Here is a 21,513-nt window from a genome sequence, read left to right on the forward strand (position 1 = left end):
AACCAATCATTTGGAATATTTAAGCAAGTATTAATGTTGCAAACGGTTCTTTGAAGCTTGGCTCCTTTAATTCAATTCCGATTTAAATTCTCATTATTTTCCCCTAAATTTACATGCATTTAAGTTTGGTTTAAAATGAATAGATTATTTTTAATATGTTTTTCATGACTTGGGAGAGTTGGAGGTGTGACTAACAAATAATTTGGATGAAAAGATTTAATCATAACCACTTAGCAATGCTAGGATCGCAGGGAAGCTGGAGCCCTTCCCAGTTGAGTTTGGGCAGTGGACAGGGAACACTGGACTGATAACTTGCTGATCGCACGGTACACAGAGACAGACAATCATTTATTCACACATTTATTCTCAGGGACAATTAAGAGCAGGGATCTCCGTCGTGGTGTGCTTGGGCAACAGGTAGCCCGCTGAAAGTATCCGAGTAGCCCGCGGACAGGTTCTGAAAATGGCTCAGCAGTGATGGATGGGTCTTCGTAATTTTTTTGGAAATTTGAATTTTTTTTTTTTACTCTGCATGACGTTTTTAGTGCAGGAGTCAGTAACCTATGGCTTGTGAGCTTGCTTGGAGACAAATGTGCCCAATTGGCCCCGTCCGTGTGGCACCAGCTACGGCTCATAGACAGATTGGCTTTCTGTCTATTTAAGCTGAGTGCTCTCATTTTTCCTTTGTCAGTCCGTCAACGAACTTCTGCCCCGCAAGACGTGGGTTTCGACTCGGTCCTGTTCCTGTTGGTATTTCCTGTCCGGTATTGTTCCCGTTTGTTTTGTCCTGTGTAATTTTGGTTTCCAGTTTTGTTTCTGTCTATTTTTGTCCTGTTTATTATTTTTTCCAGTTTTCGTTCCCGTCTATTTTGTCCTGTTTATTTTGATATCCTGTTTCATTATCTATCCTGTCTGTCCCGTCCTGTCTGGTATCGACCCCATCTGTCCGATATCAACTCGGGCAATTGGTATCGATCTCGTCGGCCTCTGGCTTCCTATGATTTCATGCCAGACTGCTGCCTGACGTGCATGACTCCCCATTTCCTTGTGTGAGTAACATCACGCGTTTGGGTCCTGATCCTGTTCTAGTTCATGACAAAATGGCCTGTACACAATTTTATATACTTCATTGTTAGGTGAAAAGCCAAATGTAGCACGTGCAAACCCAGGACATCATATATAGGGCACTGTTTCAACTTCAGTTTAGTAAAGGTGACACACCAACAGACCCCGTTTTTGTTGTAGATTGATAAAGAAAGCTCAATTAACAATCTATGTTTACTGTTGAGACACTTTCTCCTGAAAACCCACAGAACAAACTATAAACACCCAAAAACTTTAGCAAAGCACCCAGAACAATCTGATTGGGTGAGTGGTAGGAATGAGCGCACTGCTTTTCTTCCCTCAACTCGTGCCGTCTGCACCGAGGGTTAATACGTCGTTATCATTGTCTGCAGTATTTTTGTAACATTTTTACAAAAAACCTTTGCTCGCACCTTGTTTTGAAACCATTATTTTGCACAAAAATGGCGGTCAAAATGAGCCTCAACACTTAGGTAACTGCGGGAGGGAACACATTTTGAGTGGTATATTCATATAGATATGGGACACAGGCTTTGGTATTATTTTTATATCATAGATTTGATCAAATCTTCAAATGTCACCCAGTGAAATAAAATTTGCTAAAGATTTAGCTTTTGTCTGGAAAGCAGGTTCAGTGGTTTTGTTCGATTTTATCTTTGAATACGTGGTGTGGCCCTCACTGAGAAAAAAAAACAAATCAAAATATTTTCACTTGAATTGCTCTATGGGTCAAAAAGGTTCCCGACCACTGTTTCAGTGGGTGACTAGGCCCATTTCAACTCAACTCCTACGAAATACAACCTGGTAATAAAATAATAACAACATGGCAATTACATGATAAGTTGTCATTTCAGAAATGCATATCAAGCTGGTAGCCCTTTCTGCCAACCACATACCTGTCAATTTATACATTTTCCCTGTATTTTATACATTTTTTGGTCTTTATAATTTGGTTACGTGATAACAATTTTAGTTCAAATAGGGAAAAACTTAACAGGCATGAAAAGCTCACCTTTAGGAGAAAATTACCATTTTGAAGTCAAAAAGGGTGACCTACGAGAATTGTATACATCCGAAGAGAAAATGATTTCAGGTGGAGTGGGGGGTATTGTGAGATTTACCTGAGTGAATCGGGCGTTTGAGGTGGTGGGTTTCAATTGAAATCATTGTAGTTTGTGCGGGGAGGAGTACAGTATTTATTCGTGTGTAACGCACATTTGATTTTATCTTATAATCACACCCGATACCAGAGACAAATTGTTGTCTATTGCTGGTTGGTGCTTGGAACCGCGCCATCCACCCAGACCAGGTCGCGGCAGCTGGCTGTTGTTGAAGAAGCCTCAGGACTCACAGAAGATAGTTTGAAGATCTCTTTATTAATAAGAATAATAATGATAACCCACCTCTTGCCTGTTCATAATCATCTTCACATACCGCCCCCTTTTTAACTCTATTTTGTTTTTATTTGGTATTTATTTCTTGATTGTTTTGTTTGTTTTAATTTTGTTTGGCATTTTGTGTACAGCTTGGGTGTACCGAAAGGCGCTTTGAGGTATAATTTATTATTATTATTATTTCTCTATTAAGTGTTAGAAGTGCCTCACTTAGTCGCAATGTCTTAGATATTGTGAAGGGAAGGGGGGAACCTTGCGAGGCTCCAAAGTCCTCTTCTCATAGAATAGAATAGAATAGAATATACCTTTATTGTCAAAATGGGTTAACATATTGTGACAATGAAATTGGGCATGACACTCCAGTTTCACACATTCACAGTGAGGTAAAAAACCCAAGAAGATAAAGGAACAGAGAAGATAAGGTTATAAAACAAGGAGGATAAGGTTATAGTTATAATTTACACAAAATTTACACAAGAAATGTCGGCATATAGGATGTTACATACAGTTTGGTATCGTAGGGTTTGTGCAATATGCATTTGGTGCAAAAATAGTCATCATAGTGCAAAAAATGGTCAACATATGCGTTTGGTGCAAAAATAGTCATCATAGTGCAAAAAAAGATAGTCAACATTGTGCAAGGTGAGCAGTAAATATAGTGCAGTCAAGATTGTGCAAGAAACATAGACATGAGTACCATTTACGTTCGTATGAGGTAGTGTTTTTGCAAGAGTTTTTCAGTTTTTTGTGCGGTGTGTGTTTAGGGTGGTAATGGCTCTGGGGAAGAAACTGTCTCTGAGTCTGTTTGTTTTTGTTTTGTGTGACCTGTAGCGCTTGCCGGAAGGCAGCAGGTCGAAGAGGTGGTGGCCGGGGTGAGAAAAGTCTTTGATGATGTTTTCTGCTCTGCTGAGGTAGCGAGAGCAGGCAATGTCCTCCAAACTAGGCAGAGAGCAACCGACGATTTTCTGGGCTGTTTTGATGACCCTCTGGAGCATTTTCCTGTCTGCTGCTGTGCACCCAGCGTACCACACCGTAATGCAGTACGTCAGAATGCTCTCCACTGTGGCTTTGTAAAAGGACACCTGCAGCTGCTGTTTTAGCTGTTTTTTCCTGAGCACTCTCAGGAAATGCAGTCGCTGCTGGGCCTTCCCTACCACCGCTCTGGTGTTTGCAGACCAGGAGAGGTCGTCGGAGATGTGCACACCCAGAAATTTGAAGGAGTGGACTCTCTCTACACAGTCTCTTTTTATGATGAGTGGTGCTGGATTCCTGCCATTCCTTCTGAAGTCCAGTATCAGTTCGTTTGTTTTTGTGGTGTTTTGTATGAGGTGGTTTTCCGAACACCACGTTGACAGTGACTCCACCTCATCCCTGTACGCCGCCTCGTCCCCTTCAGAGATGAGGCCGATCACTGTGGTATCGTTGGCGAACTTAATGATTGTGTTTGTGGGGTGGATCGGTGAGCAGTCGGAGGTGTAGAGGGTAAAAAGCAGGGGGCTCAGTGCACAACCTTGGGGGGAGCCAGTGTTCAGTGTTAGGGTGGGAGAGACGTGATTACGGAGTTTCACGGACTGTGGGCGGTTCGAGAGGAAGTCCATTATCCAGTGGCAGATGGAGGGAGAGAGTCCTAGGTGTGTGAGTTTTTCCACTAGGATCTCCGGGATAATGGTGTTGAAAGCTTCATTATCAATTTCAGTCGCCCTCCGCCTTGTCATAAGGGACGGAGGCCCGCATGCCCGGGTGGAAAAACCAGGTCAGAGTGGAAATTGACAACAGTAAAAAGAGCCCCTTGGACTGAAGAATATTCACGACTGCACCTGAGATGCTCCAAGTGGTCCTGAGACACTGGCCCTCCAGATCTGTAACTCGAACATAAGTACTGGCTTTGTTTTAACACCTTAATAACTTGCATGTGGACTTCTTAGAGAATAAAGAAAATATGAAGTCGTTCTGAAATATATAAATAAACGCAAAAAAGCACGATGGGCAAATCAACTCTTTAGTGTATCTGATGATTAGTTGTACTTTAAAGGAAATGAATTAATTACGTTGTAATTTTTATGAATATATATTTTTTATTATTTATCCAAATAATCCACGGAACATTGTGAGACATTCAGGCTTGGGGAGTAGCGGACTACATGTAACGGCATAATGAAATTAGGATACAAAAAAATGTAATTGTATTCCGGGAGTGTATAGTGGAGATTGGGCGCTGACCTTAACCTGGGACATTGTGAAGTGGTTGGCAGAATACAGTGGAACCTTGGTTCTCGACCATAATCCGTTCCAGGACCCTGTTCGAAAACCGATTTGTTCAATCACCGAAATCGTTTTTCCCATTAAAAGTAATGTAAAATCGTTTTAATCCGTTCCAACACCCTGAATGTTTACCATGAACATAAACATGAAGCTAACCCAGGCTAATCGTACGTTCGCGTTAGCGTAATCTTCCGTACGAAAGATTACGCTAACATGAACGTGTAAAAATAAAAAAAAGGATTATGAATAGGATTTCTTACCTTTGTGGTGGACGGTGGGGAGAGAAGTCAAGTCAAGTCACATTTATTTGTATAGCCCTTAATCACAAGATGTCTCAAAGGACTGCCTGCACAGGTTACAATTACACCATCCACTGATCTTAAACCAACATGCGGCAAGGAAAAACTCAAAACCTTGAGAAGGGGCCTCAAACGTGGTAATCCCCATTACAGGATGACCAGGGTGCAGTAGATTTAAGTCAAGTCAAGTCAAGTCATTTTTATTTGTATAGCCCTAAATCACGAAGAGTCTCAAAGGGCTTCACAGATTGTTACACTATATTACACAAACTATTTTCAACCGACAAGAGGAGTAGGTTATTCGTATGCAATGGAGTAGAAGTGAGTTTTAAGTTTAGATTTAAACATTTCCACTGAGGTTGCAGATCGAATCTCAGGGGGAAGAGCATTCCACAGCACCGGTGCCCGGATGGAGAACGCTCTCGAACCAGCAGAAGACTTCTTTGCTCTCGGGATCATCAGAAGACCAGCACTCTCAGATCTCAGAGAAAAATCATCAAAAGTTTTTCAACCTCTTCCAAAACTTGCGGCAGTTGCTTGCTTATAGTGCTGACTTCCTTAGCCGCATAACTCGATTTCACAGCCTCCTTATTCTTTACTATCGTACTGATAGTAGATTTAGCCATGTTGTATTCACTAGCAAGATCGGAAATTCGTACACCTCTTTCATATTTAGCTATTATGTCTTTCTTAAAGGCAATAGTTTTACGAACAACTTGTCTTTTTTCACCTGTCCTGCTTGCTCCGACCTTCTTCTGAGGCATAATTAGGGGCTAAAACACCCGTATGCCGCTCAGCATCGCACCCTAGCGTACCGGCGTTCGAACTCCGATTTTTTGACCGAACAGCGAAGCAAGAATATCTCGAAAATTTTGGTCGATCACCGATTTGTCCGAACTGAGAGGCGTTCGAAAACCGAGGTTCCACTGTACTTGGAAGACCTCCTCAATCCCACCGGCACGTCTTCTCTGTTGCAAGGCCACAGGTGTTGATAAAATCTTCCCGGAGTTTATTAAGGCTCTGGATGTTGTGGGTGTGTAATGGTTGACACGCCTTTGCAACGTCTTTTGAAAAAGGGGGACCGTACATTGGGTTTCAACCCGTGGGAATCACACTTCTTAACTTCCCCGATAAGGTCTATTCAGGGGTACTGGAGAGAAAGATCCATCAGGAAGTCGAATCTCGGATTCAAGAGGAGAAATGTGGTTTTCGTCCAGATTGTGGAATAGTGGACCAGGTCTACACTCTCTTTAGGGTCCTTGAGGGTGCATGGGTGATTTGCGTATTCGGTCCACATGTGTTTTGTGGAATTGGAGAAGGCATTCAACCGTGTTCCCCGGGGAGCCCTGTAAGGGGTGCTTCAGTAATTTGAGGTACTGCACAGTCTTATCCGGGCTGTGTGGTCCCTTATGCACTGTGCCAGAATTGTTTCTGCAATGCTGGTGGTAAGTCAGATTCTTTTCCAGTGGGAGTTGGACTCTGCCAAAGCTGCCCTTTGTTACCAATTATATTTATAATCTTTATGGACAGAACTTCCAGGCGCAGCCTTGGCGGGGCAGAGCACGGGTTTAGAAGCAGAATTGCATCTTTGCTTTTTGCAGATAATGTGGTGCTGTTGGATTCCCCAAGCCGTGGTTTTCAGCTCTCAATAGAGCATTTTACAGCTGAGTGTGAAACAACTGGAATGAAGATCAGTACCTCCAAGTCCGGGACTAATTTTCTCAGCCGGAAAGGGGTGGCATGCTCCTTTCCGGTTAGGGATGAGATCCTGCCCGGGGTGATGAAATTCAAGTATCTAGGGGTCCTATTCACAAGTGGTAGAAGGGACCGGGAAATCAACAGATAAATCGGTGCAGAATCTGCTGTCATGCCGACCCTCTACAGGTTGGTCGTGGTGAAGAACGAGCTGAGCCAAAATGCAAACCTCGTGATTTACTAGTAGATTTACGTTCCTACCCTAACCTATGTTCATGAACTGTAAGTCATGACCCAAAGAACAAGATCCCTTATACAAGCAGCTGAAATGAGTTCCATCCGCAGAGTGGCTAGGATCTCCCTGAGAAGCTCGGTCGTCTGGGAGGGACTCAGTGTAGAGCCGCTGCTACTTTGCATTGCCAGTTTAGGTGGCTCTAGTATCTTATAAGGATGCCTCCTGTACAGGAGGCTCCGGGGTTTGCCCCGGGACACACTGGAGAGACTTCGTCTCCGGGCTGGCCTGGGAACGCCACAGATCCTGTCGGATGAGCTTGACGAAGTGGCTGGGGATAGGCAAGTTGAGCTTCCCAGCTTAGGATGCTGCCCCTGCGTCCCGACCCTGGATAAGTGAAAGAAAATGGATGGATGGATGGATGGATGGATGGATGGATGGATGGATGGATGGACATTATACTAAGTGGTTATAATGTGAGCACTTTTTGCTGGATTACAAACAACTGCACGATCTTGGTTGCCTCTATTTCTGTTTCAAAGTTACATTGTTCCATACCTGTCAGCCTGTACGGTTTTGCCGTACAAAGTACGTTTTTTATGCGTTTTAAGACGAGTACGATGTACACGGAAATCTGTGCGGAAAAACGCAAATATGTCAATGATGGGTACCATCCAGTATACACCGACTATTACGAAACGGCAAATCAATCAGGTCAAAGGAGTTCGCTGCGGAAGCCTCTATCTCTGTATTGTTTTTCCGTTGCAAATGAAGCGAGCGGTTTGATGCTACTGTGCGCATGCGTCTGCCGCCTGGGGATTTCCCATCATGCATCATTCCGAAAAACAAAAATATGGTGTACGATTATTCTGTATTTTGTATGGGAAAATACGACAGTTTGTACGGGATTGGAGCCGTGGAGGTTGACAGGTATGTTGTTCATTTATCTCAAACACAATTTTGCAATTGTATTTACATTTAGTTTTTTGTCTTTTATTAGCATATTTGATTTTGTAGTTTTAAAAAAGTAATTGAAATTAATCAAGTTACATTACTTTAATATGGTATTCGGATCACGTTACTGATAACACTTTTCACCACTTAACTATTGGCTGTATCGGATTACATTTTTTAAAGTAACCGTCCCAATCCAGGACACGTTGGTGAAAATACTGCCATATTAATCAAGTCTATTTGTTTAAGCTAAAATCAAAATTACTTTTAAATGACTGTTCTCTGGTTTGACGTCATCACAACGTCGATACTCATAACGAGTGAGTGACACCGGAAGTGGGCGGGTCCACCGAAAGACAGCCAGAGAGGGAGCGAGAGGAGAAGCTGTCCAACCAACCCGCCCGCCCGACCGCGCGCCGGCAGAGGTCACATTCGGCAAACGTTTTCAAACTCCACGAAGCGACTCGCCCGACACAACCCAGGCGACAAGTCCCACAGCTTGTTGCCACGCGCGAGCGCAGGAGACTCGAGGCAGTCGTCGCCCCTCGGAGGTGAAGGTAAGAGGCAATTCCGAAGCTTGTTGTCGTTTCCTTTGAAAAACAAACAAGCAAAACGTCCTTCGCACCACTTGACGCTAAACTTAGGGCAAGCAACAAATATGTAACGTTTGTAAACAAACTCTGCCACTTGGTCGAACTCGTGAGCTGGGGGCGTCTCTGTGCCTGTGACTCCGCCGCCGTATGGGACTCAACAGGCGGCTGTGGGCATCCCTCTTGTTCCTCTCTTGCAACCTCCACTTACAAGCGTTACTGGCTGTCACTTGTGGTGATTGTTGGGTGCGTTACAGTTACTACAGTTTTGTTACAGTTACTTCACTTCAAAAGTAACGCAGTTACTCTCCAGATTATACTGACACCTAAAAGTAGCGTGTTGCTTTAAAAGTAACTATCTAGTTGCAAACTGCCTATCCATCCATCCATTATCTGGATCGCTTATCCTCCGTAGGGTCTCGAGTGGTCTTGGAGCCTATTCCAGCTATTCCGGGCACTGGGCAGGGAACACCCTGAACTGGTTGCCAGCCAGTTGCAGAGCACATAGAGACAGACAACTCACTCGCTCATTCATAGGGACAATTTGGACCGGCCAATTTACCTGACTTCCATGTTTTCCACGTAAGCATGAGGAGCCTTGTAGCTGGTTTTGAACCCATAACCTCAGAACAGTGCAGTGGACATGCTAACCACTCATCCATTGTGCTGCCGTTACGAGCTTCCATATAGTGATATTTTTTGTGTGACATCACGCGCATCCCCGAATGTTAAGAATCGGCCTTATTGGATAGGTCCACCAGACGAAGTTTGATGTTATCACAAGTCTACACTAATTTTGTTGGATGTTTGGATAAAAGACTAATGTGTCACACGTTTTTGTGACTTTTCCGTTCAATTCCAATTAAAGGATAAATGGTCTTCATTTATATAGCGCTTTTCAAGTCAATGAAGACTTCCCAAAGCGCTTTACAATGTGCTTCACACTTACCCATTCACACACATTCACACACCAATAGCAGCCGTGCAGCCATGCAAGGCGCCAACCTGCTTATTGGGGGCATTAGGGATTCAGTGTCTTGCCCAAGGACACTTCGACATACAACACGGAGGATCCAGGAATCGAAACTGCGATCTCTTGATCCCAAGACGAGCGCTCTATCTCCTAATGCCGCCCTTACAGTAATCACTCGGGCCTCACGGTCAATGGGGGACCAAAATCCCTGCGAAACGTGAAAATCTGCAAAGTAGCAACAAACTGTCATGAAAGCCTCAAACTTACCACGGTATGACAATGACAGTTCAAGTCAAAGCTATGGAAAAATCATTGTTTGGAAATACTACTGTCAGTTAATTTTCTACTTTTTGGCAAGACTCGTTTCTGAAGTAGAAGTGCACATACATAAGAGATAGTTGGCTAGAGACAGACACATTTTGGAGGATCAATCCTGCCACATGTAGAAATAAACGTATGAACAAATGAATACCTACAAAAATATGCCATATAAAGAAATGAACACTGAATTAAATCCCTTAATATCTAAATACATGACATAAATGAATATATTAGTATATCTATGCATTTTGTCATTCATTCTTTAGTTTATTAGATTTATTTTGTCATTTATTTCATCATGTGTTTTGTCTTGTATTTTCTCGTGTATTTTGTGGCACAACAAAATGTTATACAATTGAGGAAGCAGGTCAAACTGGCCGTGCTTTTTACCTATTTGTTTGTCGGTGTTAACATCTTATTGGTTCATCACTGATGCTTAGGCAATTGGGCCGCCTCCTCATTTGAATAACATTTTGTTATTTACGGGAAATACAGAAATGCCTTTATTTGGTCTCAACAAAAGGTTATTCAAATATTAGGGCGGGTCAAACTGGGGGAGCTTTTCAGAAAGAGGTTGATCGACTAGCTGAGGGAAGAAAGATATTGCAATTGATTGGTGTACTTATGGATAAACCAATAGCTCAGCCAGTGTACTCATTTAAATAACAATTTCTTGTGACAAAATACATACAACAATACGTGACAAAATAAATTCCAAATAAATTCCAAAATGCATAAATAAATGAATTGCATGTATGCCATATATGTGATATATGCATGTGTCCATTCATTTATATGGCAATTATTTGTAGGTATTTATTCATGTATTCATTTACTTCAACATATGGTGGGATCGGGCCTCCATACTTACAGTAAATATATACAATTGGGGCTGAGAGGCATGGCCCAAAGACAAAACCTAAAATTCATCAGTCAGCCGGGATGATTATATTAATTTATTTTTGTCAATTAAACGGCAAAACTAAGAAATACGTGCAAATTAAACAACTGTTGTTCGATAAATCAATTTAAAGCAAAGTTTACAGTCTTAGCTTAGACCAGTGGTTCTTAACTTTGTTTGGGCCTAGCAACACAGTTTTTTAAACTAAAATTAAATTTTAAATTAAATCTTAGGGAACCACGCATGTTGAAAATATTTTAAAAAAATAAATTACGGGCACCTCCATCCATCCATCCATCCATTATCTGCACCGCTTATCCTCAGTAGGGTCGCGGGAATTACAGGCACCTATGAAATTAATTTTGTTTAAACAAAATTATCATGTGCCTAGATTGCCAGCCGAAGATTTCTCTTATTGTTGCGGTCATTGTGGCTCAGGTTAAGCATTTTGTTGAGTAACCTTTCTCTCATTTTGAATTTTACTATAATTCAAACTAGTTTTTCATATTTTACCATGCTTTAATCTCAATTTTCTTGAGAAAAAAACAAAAGTAATACTTGAATTCAGATTAAATATCAGTTGTTTTTTTTAGTAAAATAACAAAACAATACAAGTCAGAAAACTATGCATGGTGTTGACATTATTTGATTAATTATACAGTTTTTCTGAAGTGGCTTTTTAAACGGCTTAATAAGGTTATTAAATAGTAATAAAAAGTCATCTGCTGCCACTTAATGATATGGATACATGTTACAGTTACTCGTCTGTTCACTGTATTAGAGCAAAAATACCAAACAATTGCACGCTTTTTTGAAAAGATGTTTAATTTGGTGAACCATTCAAAATAATGTAAACAATCTTCCAACCCTACATACACTCTCACATGATTTTTATGGGAAAGTGTTTCTATTACTTTTCAAATGTTAGGGACTGAGTGGAAGAAATTGCCAAAAACAGCTACTTGGAGACAGAAAATGCTGTTTAGTTTAACCCCCCCAACTTACATTTTTTGAAAGATAAAAGGCTGTTATCTTTTGAAAGGTCAATGTACACAAAATATTAGCTCTCTTTGATTTGAGATGTCTTTCTTTTAAACGTTTTTTTTGTTCAAATTAGTATTCAAAAACTCCGTAGGTTAAGCATCTCAAACTTGAATCCAAGAAGCCACCCGGATCTCCCAAGAGTATATTTTTTTGGCCACTTATTTGACATAAAAATTAATTGCACCATATGTTACTATATTTTGCCTCGGGTGTTTTGTTCAGTCACTTGAAAGGTACCATTGTTCAAAAGCATGACAGCTTTACAACATAACTTATATAACTATTCGAAGTGAAACGTTGGTGACAATTGCAAGTGCGGCAAATTTTTAGACAAATGTTGAACCACTGACCACCCAGTTTTTTGGGCACACACAAGGCCATTGATTTGTGAAACAGTCATAATAATTTGACCCGGTGAGAAAAAAAACCAACATATTTCATGGGCGATGTCAGTCATAATTTTCATTTTGGTTTGAAATTGTATTGTCCACTTTGAGGCACATTTAGAAATATAGAAACATCGCTGAATATTTTATTTGCAAATGTTTTGCTAATGTTGTTTCTTGAAGCGTCAATGTGGTTGCAACTTGTGGCTTAATTTAAGCGGGCTGCTTCTCAGTAGAGAATTCCTTATTAGCTGGAAGGGAGGCGTCGGACTTTTAAAACGCTTCTCGTCGATGACCTGCACGATAACAGGAAGTTGGCTGATGGCAATTCATGACAATCCAAAACAAAAGCATTGGCTGTCAGATGGAAGAGGGAAACCTTAAGAGGAAGGTGATCAGAAGTCATGTGGTGACAAACCCTCCTCTCCACTGTCCCCTCTCCTTAAACCGCTACCCTCTTTCAGTTCGCTAATCCACCATGTGACTGCCAGATTTGAGTCTGGAGCTGCCTGATCCATCTGTCGAATAATGCTGCTGATAGCTGATTGTTGATATCCTGCCCTAGTCTTCCCTTTTGCTATTTCATGGTCACTGACGGTTCCATAATTTACCACGCTTGATCATCCTCATCGGCTTCCTGTGATGCCTGATTTCGGCTTAGTTGCTCCTGGCCACGTTTAATACACGACACAAAGTTCACTATCTCATGGTCACTGATGGCTGCACAACGTACCACGCTCGATTATCCTCAGCCACTTTATAAGATACCTAATTCTTGGCCATGTAACATTACACCAGTGCTTTTCAATTATTTTCTATCGTTCCCCCCTCGTGGGAAGAAATCCTCTTGTGCCCCCAAGCAACCCCCTTACCCAGAGTAAAATGTGTCTGTAAAATTGTTTTAGGTACACCGCTGTCCTCTGCATAACACTGTATCTTGATTAACTTATAAGATAAATAAGAAATAAATAAGGACTAACTTACATCAAAGAATGGCTTTATTAACTGTAACAGAAAAGATTTACAGTGCATCTGAATTTCATAGATAGAATACAAATCCTTAAATCATAAACATTTTTACTGCCATGTTGAAACCTTACACTGAAAATTAAGATTGCAAAAAAAAATACTTAGTCATGCATTCAAACAGATCCCCAAAATTAACTAAAGAGCACAACATTAAAAAACCTGCAAAAATATATAAAAACATTATTACTGATTATTAATTTATTTTTTCTGTTTTTTTTTAATATCAAAGATTATATGAATAAATATGTTTTTTTTTTTTCAATTCACGGGTTTTTGAAGCAGGACCAAGCAAATCTCACCTTTTTCTCAGTTGAATAATGTTTAAATTCAACTCAACTTATTTTTTAAAGCTCTTTAGAACAGCCCCAGCTGGATTAAGACATAGTTAACAAAATAATAATGAAAACACTTAAATTATCAAAATAATAATGTTTTTTGTTGGGTCAAAAGCCAAGTAATAAAATGGGTTGTAAGACTAGCTTTAAAAATGAATAGAAAAGGTTCTTTTCCCTCTGAGCTTCCGCTTAGACCTCGGTACCTCCAGCAGCAGCTGATCCCCTAACCTGAAGCACAGAGCAGGGGCATGACAGTAAAACAGCTGAGGTAAGGAGGGGCAGGGCCATTTCAAGATTTATAAACAAATAAAAGAGCAGACAAAAGGGAAGCCAGAACCGGTGAAATGTGCTCCTTCTCATGTGTGCCAGATAAAAGTCTGGCAGCAGCATTTTGCACCCACTGAAGACCGACTGACTCAATAATACAATGCATTGCCATAGTTTAGCCAATGTGTGATGAAGGCATGAATCACAATCTCAAAATGCTCTCGTGTGAGAGACACATTTGGCAACTGCCTTAGTGGAAGAAGCCTGACTTTACTACTGCACTTATTTGGTGATCTTGTCAAGACAAGTCACATTTATTTGTATAGCCCTTAATCACAAAAAATACTCAAAGGACTGCACAGGATTACAATGACACCATCGCCTGATCTTACCCCCAACATGCTGGCAAGGAAAAACTTAAAACCTCAGCGTGAGGAAAAAGGAAACCTTAAGAAGGGGCCTCACAAGTGGTAATCCTCCTTCCAGGATGACCAGGGTGGAATAGATTTAGCAGTCACAGTACACAAACATAGCAAACATCAATAAAAGAGAACACTACGTAACATATTAAAATTTGTCCGGAAAGTGCATTACATTAACAACGCCTCTAGCCTGTAAACTAGTCCAAAAAGAAGTTAAAAATCAGTGTTCATCTTGAAACCCAAAATGTAAAAAGAGAAAAATAACTGCACAGAAATCAAAGTTAAACTGTTTTAATGTGATTATGTTTGCTTTACCTTTTCAAAAGGCTGCCATTGATTTTATAAATCCATGCTGCGTTATATTCTGAATTGCTGTATTTTCCGTTATATAAGGCGCACCTAAAAGCCTTTTACTCCGCCCTGGTTTATTCCTGGACACTGGCTATTTCAGCTGAAAATGAAAATCTCCATTCTGATCCCTGGATATACTGGACTGTCTCAGAAAATTAGAATATTGTGATGAAGTTCTTTATTTTCTGTAATGCAATTAAAAAAACAAAAATGTCATACATTCTGGATTCATTACACATCAACTGAACTATTTCAAGCCTTTTATGATTTGAATATTGCTGAATTTGGCTTACAGCTTAAGAAAACTCAAAAATCCTATCTCAAAATATTAGAATATCATGAAAAAGTATACAAGTAGGCTATTCTACTAATCACCTCAATCATCTAATTAACTTGAAACACCTTGCGAGGGTTTCCTGAGCCTTAAAAACACTCAGCTTGGTTCAGTAAACTAAATCACAAGTATGGGGAAGACTGCTGATCTGACTGCTGTCCAGAGGACCATCATTGATACCCTCCATCAGGAGGGTAAGACACAAAAAGAAATTTCTCAAAGAGCAGGCTGTTCACAGAGTGCAGTTTCAAAGCATATCCACAAAAAGTCTGTCGGAATGGAAAAATGTGGCCGGAAACGCTGCACAACCAAGAGAGATGACCGCAGCCTTAACAAAATTGTGAAGAAGAGCAGCTTCCAGAATTTGAGGGAGCTTCAAAGACAGTGGGCTGAAGCTGGAGTCCAGGTATCAAAAGCCACAGTTCACAGACGTGTCCGGGAAATGGGCTACAATAGCCGTATTCTCATGGTCAAGCCACTTCTGAACTCAAGACAACGGAAGAAGCGTCTGACTTGGGCTATGGAGAAGAAGCACTGGACAGTTGCAGAGTGGTCCAAAGTCCTCTTTTCAGACGAAAGCAAGTTTTGCATTTCATTTGGAAGTCAAGGCGCCAGAGTCTGGAGAAAGGCTGGAGAAGAGCAAAATCCAAGTTGCTTGAAATCCAGTGTGAAGTTCCCACAGTCAGCAATGGTTTGGGGAGCCATGTCAGCTGCTGGTGTTGGTCCACTGTGTTTCATCAAGTCCAGAGTAAATGCAACTGTGTACCAAGAGATTTTAGAGCACTACATGCTTCCATCTGCTGAAAAGCTCTATGGAGATGAGTATTTCATTTTCCAGCATGATCTGGCACCTGCCCACAGTGCCAAAACCACCAGTAACTGGTGCACTGACCATGGCATCACTGTCCTTGATTGGCCTGCTAATTCCCCTGACCTGAACCCCATCGAGAATTTGTGGGGTATAGTTAAGAAGAAGATGAAAGACACCAGACCTACAAATGCAAATGAGCTGAAGGCCGCTATCGAAGCATCCTGGGCATCAATAACACCTCAGCAATGCCACAGGCTGATTGCCTCCATGGCACGCCGGATTGATGCAGTAATCCGTGCCAAAGGATTCCCAACCAAGTACTGAGTGCATCAATGGACATTTTCAAATGTTTGATTTAGTTTTGCTGTTATAAAATTATTTTTTTTACTTGGTCTGAGGAAGTATTCTAATATTTTGAGATAGGATTTTTGAGTTTTTTTCAGTTGTAAGCCAAAATCAGCAATATTCAAATAATAAAAGGCTTGAAATAGTTCAGTTGATGTGTAATGAATCCAGAATGTATGACATTTTTGTTTTTTTAATTGCATTACAGAAAATAAAGAACTTTATCACAATATTCTAATTTTCTGAGACAGTCCAGTATATACCGGCGTGTTATTTCCTAACCGATTTGTCAATCATCATCTGAATCGATCACTAATGGCTAAAGTTAGTAGGAGGTAAAGGAGGAGAGTCCTTTTTTTAGCATTTACAGGCTTGTATGGTCTGAATCAGAGTAAAACAAAGCCTGCAATCGTCTGAAAAAGATGTGAATCACAAGTTAGGTTGGTCTACAGCCTAAGGAAAATAATTGTACTAGTCTGTTTATTTGTCAACCGGAATCATTGCACTAAACAGAAAGCAAAGAAAAAGCAACGATGCAGAGATGCTTTTCGGCAGATTATTTTTAATTTTTCGGCATTATTGCGTGTTTTGGATTATGTAAATATTTTACATTATTAAATTCACTGCACTCACGGATGTAAGGAGACCATGATTGCATATGATCATCAAATGTGGTGGCTCCAAGATGATGTCTTTGGTGAGCTTTCCCTGCTTTATATTTTTCTGGTATCTTGTTTTGAACTGATCGCGATGTTTCTCTGATGAATATATTTTAAATGATTTTAAATATTTTGAATCCCTAGAGTTTAAGCTTTCCAATTATATGTGGCAGGAAATATTTCAGTGACTGTTGACATCGTACAGACACCTTGTCTGAGACACGTATTTTCTTCTCAATTGTCCAACGGCAGGTCGGCCAAATGTTTGACTGACCTATCTGACTCTTTAGTTGCCGTTCGCAATGGAGGACCTTATATATGGAAAATAAATGAAAAAAGACTATTCTTTAAAGGTGCGCCTTATATTCTGGTGCGCCTTATAGTGCAGAAATTACGGTACATCCTTTTTTTATTGCCAAGATAAGAAGTACATTAGGAACCATTGTTGTTAGTTTTTCCAATCCTAAAAAAATGACATCAAAAATTCTCATCTCATCTCTCTCATCTGAGATGAGACATCAAAAATTGAATTTCCTAAATGTATTTTTTTGTATTTTTTAAATTTTTTAAATTTTATCAAAACAATTAAATATTCAGTAATTTATTAATATAATAAAAATGTTAAACTTGAGGCGGTATCGTACATCAGAGTAGTCACGTCATTCTCCACTGGATGAGCTGCAACCAACTTAGTCATTTTGATAGTAGGCTACTATAGATACATTCAGCATGTGTTGCATTCATGATGAGGCTTTTATAAGGCTTTATTTTTTCTCGGTTTCTGACAATTTTTTTTTTGTCCAGTACGGTTCTTTTAAACATTTGGGTTGCTGACCCCTGGGCGAGCTTGTTGTTCTGCTTGCAGAGCCTGCTTAAAAAGTACTGGGACTTTAAATTTGCTACTTGTGCTTATTTTATTTCTTTGATTAAGATTATTATCATTGTACTGTTTTTTTAAACTAAATGTAATTTATTGTTGATTGGATGGACTTTGATGATCTGATTTAATGCTTGTTCAAATACAAAAATCAATAAGACCTTGGTACAGTTTGTCAGTCCTTGAGTATTTTTTTTCACCAAGTACTTTTTTACTTTTACTCAAGTTTTTATTTGGATGACCACTTTTTACATCTACTTGAGTCATATTTTTTGCAGTAACAGTACTTTTACTCAAGTAACGTTTTTGGCTACTCTACCCACCTCTGCATATTGCTCCGAGAGGCCTAGTTCAATAGGTGGAGGTACACCGTCCCCACTGGACCAAAGTTTAAAAAGTTTAGGGCCATCCAGGCTTTAATGTTATCAAGACAGGAACGTAGGTGTTTAATGGAAGGTGCATCTTTCTTATTTAATTGCACATATACATGACTGTCATCAGCGTAACAATGAAAAGACTTGCCATGCTTTCTGAGAATGGAGCCTAGCTGCAGTAAATACAAAGAGAGGGGTGGTACTAGAATTGAGTCATGTGGAACACTAAAAGACAGTGAAGCGGGGAAATATTCTGACATGGAAGTCTCAACCGTTATCAAGGATGTGGATAAGTGAGGACTAAATTACAGTATAGCCAAACATAAGTCTCATGAGAAATAAGGGAAATGCGCCAATACATTTGTCCTATGCTTCAGCGCTTGAGGAAAGAACGTGTTTTAATCCTTTCTGCGCTGCTTTGATCAATATATCTTTTTTTCAATTAACCACATAGTATTGGTGGCAATAAAAACAATGATTGCTCAATATTGGCGGCACACGTCACCTCTGTCTATGACAAATCTCCACCTGTTGGCACATTTTGCTGTAAGAACTTTAGCATGATTGGGGTCTAAGGTCTTGAAATGAATTTTTTTGGGCTTTGTGTAGTTTGCTGCCGCCAACATTTTTAACATAGCAAGCACGCCGGTCTTTGTCTTCTCCCTCCATGATCGCAGAAGAGCTAATTTGCGTTTTGCCAAACTTCCTCATCTTAGTTTGCAGGTTCGGGAGGAACATTTGTTTGTCTCTTCACCCTGTTTCTCTATGCCTGTCTCCTCACTGTGTTTAATATTTTTTCATGGGGTCACCGAAGAGTCCACTCGACTTCGTGTCTACATTTCATACCCGATGCTCTTACTCTGTGCTGCTTCATGAAGGCTAAATGTAAATAAAACACTGCCAAGAGAGCTCCACTGCTCCCCTAGTGTAGTGGAGGTGCAGTGGAACTTAATTCTTAGCAAAACTTAAAAAAAAAGTTTCCCGATGTAAAACGCACCCCCGTCCCAATATTGAGGACTACTGCATTACACAAAGATTTACTTAGCTGTGTGAAGGAAATGGCAGAGCTTCGAAGACATCCGTTCGCTTCCTTTTTAGCTTATTTTCATGTGTTGTGTCACAATTTGCTGGTCAGAGGTCACTGCCCAAATTGGGCTCAGTATGGATGGGGTTTAGAGTCATTGACCTGTTAAGCCATTCCTTTAGTCTTGGGTCTACCAAATGTGGTGCGCACCGTAATGATAAAGAAAATGCACTCTTTAGTTATAAGCAGGATTTTCTTTTGCTACAATAAATAAATTCATCAAGTCATGTTTATTTATATAGCCCATAATCACAATGAGTCTCAAAGGGCTACACAGACCGTAAGCACAGGCTCAATAAAAGTATGTCTGAATCCCCCTTTTGTAGACCTAAGCAGATAAAGTAAATTTAAAAATGTAAGGTGGAAAAGTGGACCTGTTTTAATGAGTTGTCTAAGGTTTAAGCGCCAATGAACGGGTTGTGCATCTTCCACAGAACATGCAGCTCCCACCAAAATCAATTAAGTTTTAAAAATATTGAAGACAAAAGGTTTCAGGCCAATGATGGTCATTTGATTATTTAATTATTAAGATTAAGGATCATTTTTACACATTACCCTGGCTAAAGCAAGAAACTGAATACCAACTCATTTGTTTTATACAATATTAATATGGCAAAAAAATCTGTTACAGAATTCACAAGGGATATTTGTTGTTCTATCAAATAACTGATGGAATAATCAAATTTAAAATAAATGTTGGTTGCAATCTCACTGTCCAGATTGTATTTTTAGAGTTTGCAGAAAATTGGAAAAAGTCGTTTTCAAACAAACCTACCAGCTCAGTTCCATCAATTCAATTTTTGCGTATTATCTGTATGTTGAAACTCTACAGAGACAAAAAAAGGGGTTTACTGCAAACCTGTGGATTGTCTACCAATATTACAGCTTGCACATAAACAGGCCACAGTCATGTTAGCAGATATAATGTGCCATAAGTTCAAAGGGTAGTAGTGTGCAGCCGCAGGCAAGAGCAACATAAACACATTAGTTGTCTTGTTTTTGCTCCCATCTATAGCTGTTTGCTCATTAGATTTAGTTCAAGTCCGGCAAAGACGATAGCATTTTAGTAGGGGTGGGCGGTATGACGATAATAGGTCGATCAGACATGAACTAGATTGTGATCTTAAATTAACTGCAAGGTCGTTTGATCTTCTTTTTTATTTATTTTTATTTATTTAATCACAATCTATTCTGTTGCTTTTATTATTGATTTTCATTCACGTATTTCCTTTTATTTTCTATTGTGCTTTTTAAACCGAATATAGAGGTGACAGAGCGGTTCCATATGACAATTGGCCAGTGTCCTTGTGCACATTCAGTGCATGCACCCGCATTGCACTTTGACACACATATTTTTATTTCTACAACAAACAAGTCAACAGAGAGTATACCAAAGCAATTTCCCCTCTTCCCTAGTTTCTGGAGAGTGACTGGCGATCCAACCTTGAGTTTTTAATTGCTAGTTGAAGCGCCCTCTGTTCGCAAAGCACCAACTAGCTAACAAGACATGAAAGTCCATATATGGGCTTAGCATACGGATCACTAACAGTTTTTTTGTGAGTGTCAAGCAAGTCTGGTAAAAACCGGCAATAGACTTGTTGCTGGTTTTTCAGTTTTGTAAACCACATAAAACATTATTGTCCGATTATTGTCTTAGTGTGACTTCAAATCGTCGGATTGAAATTATTGGGTCAGTCCTTTAATTTAAGAATATTCGTGCATGTACACCCATTTGAGATTTAACTCCATCCTGGATATATATATAGATATATATATATATCTATATATATATCCATCCATCCATCATCTGTACCGCTGATCCTCAGCAGGCTCGCGGGGGTAGTGGGGCCCATATGCGCCATCTTCGGGCATTGGAAGTCCCCACTTTGGATTGTCTGCAGTCACAGACTGGAGCGAGAAATATTGATTGTCGTGATTAAAACAAAAGTGCGATTGTTGTCTATATAATGAGTTTATTAAGGCACTAACGCGAACGTCACTAACACTGGAGGCGACCCAATGTAGCTAAATGCCGCTACTTTTTTCACTAACATTCAATCCTGCGGCTTATTTAGTGATGCGGCCAATTTATGTAATTTTTCTAATGGCCGCCAGCGGCGCTCGAGTGTTGCTACCATTAACTGCCCTGTCAAAGCTATATTATTATTATTAAAGCTTTGAAAACTCTCTCGGTGTACCGTCATTCTTTGTAACTATGTGCAACCCATGTATAATATGTATTTGCAACTGTATATTTTTGTAATGTATTTATTTGTATTTATTTTAGACACTGATATGTTTTGCACGTGTGAACGAAAAATGAGGGGCGGAACAAACGCGGGGTGCCGAGTTTAAGTGGGGACCGCTAAAGGTGAGGGACAGACAAGGAAAGAAGAGGGGGTAAAAAGTTGGTTAAAGAAAAAGGAGTTGCGTGAGTAAATGTGTTCATCTGATATATTTTTCCCACCCTTACCTCTGGAAATAAACACTT

General features: G+C 40.1%; 2 protein-coding genes across 5 annotated transcripts in view; one reads left to right on the forward strand and one right to left on the reverse strand.

Moving 5' to 3' along the window:
* The window catches only part of LOC148373748 (rab3 GTPase-activating protein catalytic subunit-like), a 191,423-nt gene that overhangs the window by 127,082 nt on the left and 42,828 nt on the right, over positions 1–21,513 (reverse strand). The gene's annotated exons all lie outside the window — the stretch shown is intronic.
* stat5a (signal transducer and activator of transcription 5a) overlaps positions 8,265–21,513 on the forward strand; it is a 192,627-nt gene continuing 179,378 nt past the window's right edge. For all 3 annotated transcript variants that reach the window (XM_088329048.1, XM_088329066.1, XM_088329057.1), the window contains exon 1: positions 8,265–8,476. The gene's annotated coding sequence lies outside the window, so the exon portion shown is untranslated. The remainder of the gene's footprint in view (positions 8,477–21,513) is intronic.

The sequence above is a fragment of the Urocampus carinirostris genome, chromosome 1 (genome assembly GCF_059441175.1).
Source record: "Urocampus carinirostris isolate Australia breed hairy pipefish chromosome 1, RoL_Ucar_1.0, whole genome shotgun sequence".
Classification (NCBI taxonomy): domain Eukaryota; kingdom Metazoa; phylum Chordata; class Actinopteri; order Syngnathiformes; family Syngnathidae; genus Urocampus; species Urocampus carinirostris.